A 6,208-nucleotide genomic window follows, 5' to 3' on the forward strand; every position below is an offset into this window, starting at 1 on the left:
GGCGTGAAGACTGTTACCCATGCGTCAAGACAAAGTTTCATTGATTTTTAATTAGAAATAAATATTTCACAATATATAATTACATACTGTTTTCGTGATAAATCGCTATGCTTTAATTACATTTAATTTGTAACAATACTACATCCCGCATAACAAATGATGATTCATAACAGTAGCAAAATTAGTTATGAAGTAGCTACGAAAATAATGTATGGTTGGGGGTCACCACAACATGAGGAACTGTATTAAAGGGTCACTCTGCTCTAGACACTATTCTGATTGAAAGCTGAGCACCATCAACTCTCCACCGCCCTTACCTTCTGATCATTTCATGAAAGTGAGTATCAAGCAGGATCATGATGTAAAAATATCCATCTAATACAGAACACAGGGCAGAGCCCATATAGCAAGAACTTGTTTGTTCATCAACCAACTGTACATCGCTCTTGGTACGGCTGTCTTCTGCTTCCTCAGATATCATGTGAGGAAGCACCCGCTTCATCCGCCAAGGCAGCTTCTGGCCCAAAGATGCAGAATTCAGTGTCCCAGTGCTCTACGACACCCAGCCTGGGTTCCCAGGAGACCTCCAGATCCTCTAGGTCAATTCTGCTAACCTATTACATGTCACTCAAGAGCCTGCCTACGTAATGTCCCCAAGAGTGTCCTCATCTCTCCTTACCCTGGCCCTGAACCAATCTTAGAAGCTAACATAATGTATATGTTCCAATTATGGTCCCATTACTGTCGCTCCACCTGTAAATCTGCTGCCAATTATGCTTCTGTGACACTTGACCTCCCATGACCTTTGTAACTCTCCCAGTCTCTGTAAATCACTGATAGCATTATGACTTCAAGCTCCTGGTCTCCATCATCTGGTTGCTGTGTCTGTCCTGTCTTTTCTTGTTTAAGACTTGCTAAATTCTCCTTAAATGATGCATCCTGGTGGCACAGTGGTTACATATTGGGCTGCTAACCCTAAGGTCGGCAGTTTCAAACAACTAGCTGCTGCAGAGGGTGGGGACATAGAGCGGTATCCTTCTACTCCCTACCCAGTAACAGCCTCAGAAACCCACAGGGGCGATTCTACCTTGTCCTATAGGATCTCTATGTGTAGGAATGGACTGACAGGCAGTGGGTTTGAGCTCGTTGATTTTGTTATAATATTTGGGGTTTGAGGTTTCATTTGTATCCTAAAACACTCCTAGTTCTTTTGTCAATTTAAAATGTATTTAGTGCTACTTTTTATTATTATGGACACTGGGAAAAGAGCAGCATCTCTTGAAAACTCCACTTATGGAAAATTGCTAGAGTTGTCTCACCTTGTCCTACTTTATTGTGTATTTCACACAGCAACTTTTTTTAAGACTAGAAAACTTTGATATCAAAACTTGACAGATATTACAAAAGAAAAACCCCTCATGATCACAGAAATTAACTTATTAAATTACATACAGGATAGCAACCCCACCCAATAATATATACAAAGTTAATATGTCATGATCAAGTGGGGCTTTTTTTAATTAAAAGATCATTTTATTGGGGGCTCTTACAGCTCTTTTAACAATCCATACATCAATTGTACCAAGCATATGTGTACATATGTTGCTATCATTATTTTCTAAGCAATTACTTTCTATTTGAGCCCTTGGTATCAGCTCCTCTATTTTTCCCCCCTCTCCCCTCCCACCCTCAGGACCCCTTGATAAATTATTTTCATATCCCACACTGACCACCATCTCCCTTCCCCCAGTTTGTTGTGCATTCCCCTGAGGGGGGGGTATGTGTCATATAGATATCAGTTCCCTCTTCCTCCCCTCCTAATCCCACCTTCCCCCTACCTTCCTAAAATCACTCCTCACATTCCTGTGCCTGGATTCCTGTATAGTGAGCAGCTCTTGTCTCCTATCTATACCTGTGCACATGATCCAGTCAAGCCCGGACTAAAGGTAGGACTGGGGTCATCATAGTGGGGGTGAGGAAGCTTCAAGGAACCAGAGGAACATTGTGTGTTTCGTCAGTGCTATACTGCACCCTGGTTGACTCATCCCTTCCTCGTAAACCTTCTGTGAAGGGATGTCCCATTGTCTACAGATGGGGTTTTTTGGGGGTCTCTGCTCCAAGACCCACCTTGTTCTCAACAATATGGGAGTTGTTTGTGGTCTTCTGATGCTTCTGATGTTACCCAAACCTGTCAATACCTCATGATCGTACAGGTTGGTGTACTTATTCCGTGTGGGCTTGTTGCTTCTCTGCTAGATGACCACTTGTCTAACTTCAAGACTTTAAGACCTCAGGTGCTATACCTTTTGATACCTGGGCACCATCCGCTTTCTTCATATTTGCTATGCACCCATTTTATCTTCAGCGATCATGCCAGGAGGGTGAGTATCACAGAGCACAAGGTTGTTAGAACAAAGTGTTCTTGTGTTGAGGGAGGACTTGAGCAGAAGCCTAAAGTCTGTCCATTTACTCCATGTATTGCTATATAAATATATGTACATAAGCCAATATCTCTATTTTTATGAATTAATGTCTTTAAATATGTACACACCTATGTTTAAACCTCTATCCATAGTTTTGTTTCCTAGATCTTTCCTGTTTCTTTTTACCTTCCTCCTGCCCAAGTGGGGCTTATTCTAAGAATGTAAAGTGTGATGCAGTGAATTACTTAAGATGAATTATTTAATATAGCCCTTCTAGTCATTGTCCTCAATTTTATCTATTGTAAATGCTAGCCTGTATATGTCCTCAATTTTATGATGTATTGTAAATGCTAGCCTGTGGCTGTGATCTCATTCTAAGTGAGTTACTTGTTATGCTAATAAGGCATGTTAGGGTGGGATGTTTGTTTGTTAACTTTAACAATTTTATTGACATATAATACACATATCATATAATTCACCAGATCAAACATATTGAAAAGAATTGTGCAACCATCACCACAATCCATTTTAGATCAGTTTCTTCTTTCTTATACTCATTAGTAATTGTGTCCCATATCCCATAAGCTCATCGCAATAACCCTAAGAAGTTATTAATCCAATTTCTGTCTCTATTGATTTACCTATCCTTGATTTTATATAAAAAGAAATCTGCAGTGTGTATGGGAGAACACCAATTATCAAATGGAAAAATCTCAATCAAAAAGACAGCAGAAAATATTAAAACTAGACCAAAATTAAAATGGGTACAAAGAGTGAACCAATGACAAGGTATTAAGTTTTAACCTAATTACATCTACATTATTCCATTTTCCAATGTACTGTCTGATAGTAAGCTTATTCACATTCCTGGTCAATGGTCAGAAAGGATTCACCAGGGGCTTAATCCACATGGGGTCACTGAAAATAGATTTTGTTGACTTTAACTGTTATCTAAAGCCTTTTGCAAACCACGTGCTCAGAAGTTGAGCTCCAGTAATGTCTTCTCGTCCAGTCTCAGGTTTTATTATTTACAACACTTGGGTCTCATAGGATGGGGTGTACTTCTTCCATATGGACTTAGCTGGCTCATTATTTTCAGACAAGTCTTTAAGGCCACAACACTAGTCTTTCTGACAGCCTGGCACCATCTGGTTTCTTCACCACACTTTGCTATAGCACCCCATTCTTCAGTGATCTTGTCATGAGGGCAAGAATTGAGTAGGGCTACATCATAAAAAACTAATTGTTCTTGGATTAGGGCTAAAATAAGTGGGAGTTCAAAATCCAAAAGTGGAATGTATCTTGAACATGGAAATACTAGAGGCTGTAACTCAATTTACAACTTTAATTTGCTTTTCCTTGGGAATATGGTCTGGTTGAAGTATATAGAATTGTCTGCCAAAAATTTACTGTTTTATATTCTGCATCTGGTTAGTCTACCCCTGACCTGAAATTATGAGCCAACAGACTATCATGACCTTATTTGTTGAACTCCTGTCACCTTATTTGTCTCAGTCTGTCACCTGAACTATTGACTTAGCCTTGTCAATCCCTGAAACCACATGAATAAGAAGAATCCTCCAGACTGACAAGTGCCCCATAGATTTGGGACTTTCTATGTGAGCCATTTCCATGATACTTTGTGAGTTACATAGACACTGAGTTAAAGAACTCAAAGATGGAACTCAACTCAGGAAGAGGAGTTGAAGTCAGAGATGATGAAGTGGTACAGCATTTTTTTAAAAACTGGATGTTTAGAACATTTTTACCTCTACTTATAGGGGCCTTATGCTGGTCATTCTAAATTATCCATACAGTAAGGATGGGCTAAAATGATTTATTTGGTTAACCAGATTAATGAAGTAGGAAAAAGATCAGTTCAGAGATAATAAAATGCAATATGTACTAAGGAAAAAATAACCTATATAAAATATGAAATATTGAAAATCAAGGATGTTAGTTTGAGAACTAAGTTACACCTGACCCAAATCATGACCCAAATCAATTGCTTGCTATGTGAAAATTTGACATTGAATAAGGACGACAGAATAGATGCACTTGAAATATAGTGATGTCAAAGAACACTGAAAGAACTGTGGCCTGTCAAAAATAAGAAGTCTGTCTTGGAAGTACAGACAGAATGCTCCTTGGAGGCAAAGTTAGCAGGACTTTGTATTGTCAACTAAAGAGGAGGAGGAAAAAGAGGGGGGGAAAGCATGGGTAGCAGGGGCACAGGGCACTAACCCACCCAAGGGGAGGGTATTGTTCATATCTCCACAGGGAAAGAGGGACCAGACTTCATTCAACCCCATGCTCCAAGATGTGAATGCAACATACCTGCATGAAGTAGAGAAACAATAGAGGTCTGAGGGGCTGGCCCCTATCCCAACTTCGAGGACAGCCCCCACCTCTGCACAGAAGAATTCACTTCAGAGGACAGCACTGAAGCTGCAGCTCGGGCAGAGGGACATGTCTGATCAGAGCACAAAGGAGCAAATGAATGGGGAGGAAATGAAACTGGGAGACATCCTGGCCCACCAAGCCCTGGGGACAATATTCTTGCTCAGAGCAGCCAAAGCACAGAGGACCATAGGTAAGGCCGGCCCCACTACGAGACACGACGTCCCTCATTGACCCACAGCACTGTGGGGGACAACACTGGAGACACAGTGTGGTAAATTGTGTCCGATCTGCCCCACTACACTGAAGCAAAATACTAAGAGCATGCAATGGAACAGCAAGGGGAACAGAGCAATGAAGTCCCCAAGGAATACCAAAAATAGACTTTGGGGGCAGGGCATGGCACCTCATCAAACTCCACTGTAAAACACTTGCGAAGGTCAACAAATAGACCTTGAACTTTTATGTCATTATTTTTTGTTGTTGTTCTTTTGTTGCTTTGTTTTCCTGTCTTGTTTTTTGTGCATATTATTGTCTCTGCAGGTCTGTCTGGATAAGATAGGTAAGATAAACAATCTGGAAAAAACAACAGGTCTAAGGGTCCCGGGGGGCACATGGGAGACAGGGGGTAGGGGTAGGGGGTGAAGAAGTGGGTGTTAAACACAGACACAAGGAAACAACAAGTGATCCAGAATCGATGACTGGGAGGGTGTCGGGGGCTTGATCAAGGGCAATGTAACCAAGAGGAATTATTGAAACCCAAGTGAAGGTTGAACGTAATAGTGGGACAAAAGGAAAGTAAAAGGAAATAGAGGAAAGAAAGAACTAGGAGGCAAAGGGCATTCCAAAGGGCATTTATAGAGGTCTAAATACGGGTATGTACAATGTAAATATATTTAAATATGATGATGGGGAAATAGATCTATGTGCACATATCTATAGGTTTAATATTAAGGCAGCAGGTGGGCATTGGGCCTCCACTCAAGTACTCCCTCAATGCAAGAACACTTTGTTCTATTAAAGTGGCATTCCATGATGCTCACCTTCTGGACACCATCGCTGAAGACAAAGCAGATTCATAAACAAATATGATGAACAAAACTGATGGTGCCCAGCTACCAGAAGATAGAGCATCTGGGATCTTAAAGGCTTAAAGATAAATAAGCGGCCATCTAGCTGAGAAGCAACAAAGCACACCAGCCTGTGTAATTACGAGGTGGCAATAGGATCAGGTATCGGGCATCAAAGGACAAAAAATCATATCAATGAGGGGGAGTGTAGAGTGGAGACCCAAAGACCATCTGTAGGCAACTGGACATCCCCTTACAGAAGGGTCGCAGGGATGAGACAAGCCAGTCAGAGTACAGTATAGCACCAATGAAACA

Source organism: Tenrec ecaudatus, chromosome 12 (genome assembly GCF_050624435.1).
Source record: "Tenrec ecaudatus isolate mTenEca1 chromosome 12, mTenEca1.hap1, whole genome shotgun sequence".
NCBI classification, from domain to species: domain Eukaryota; kingdom Metazoa; phylum Chordata; class Mammalia; order Afrosoricida; family Tenrecidae; genus Tenrec; species Tenrec ecaudatus.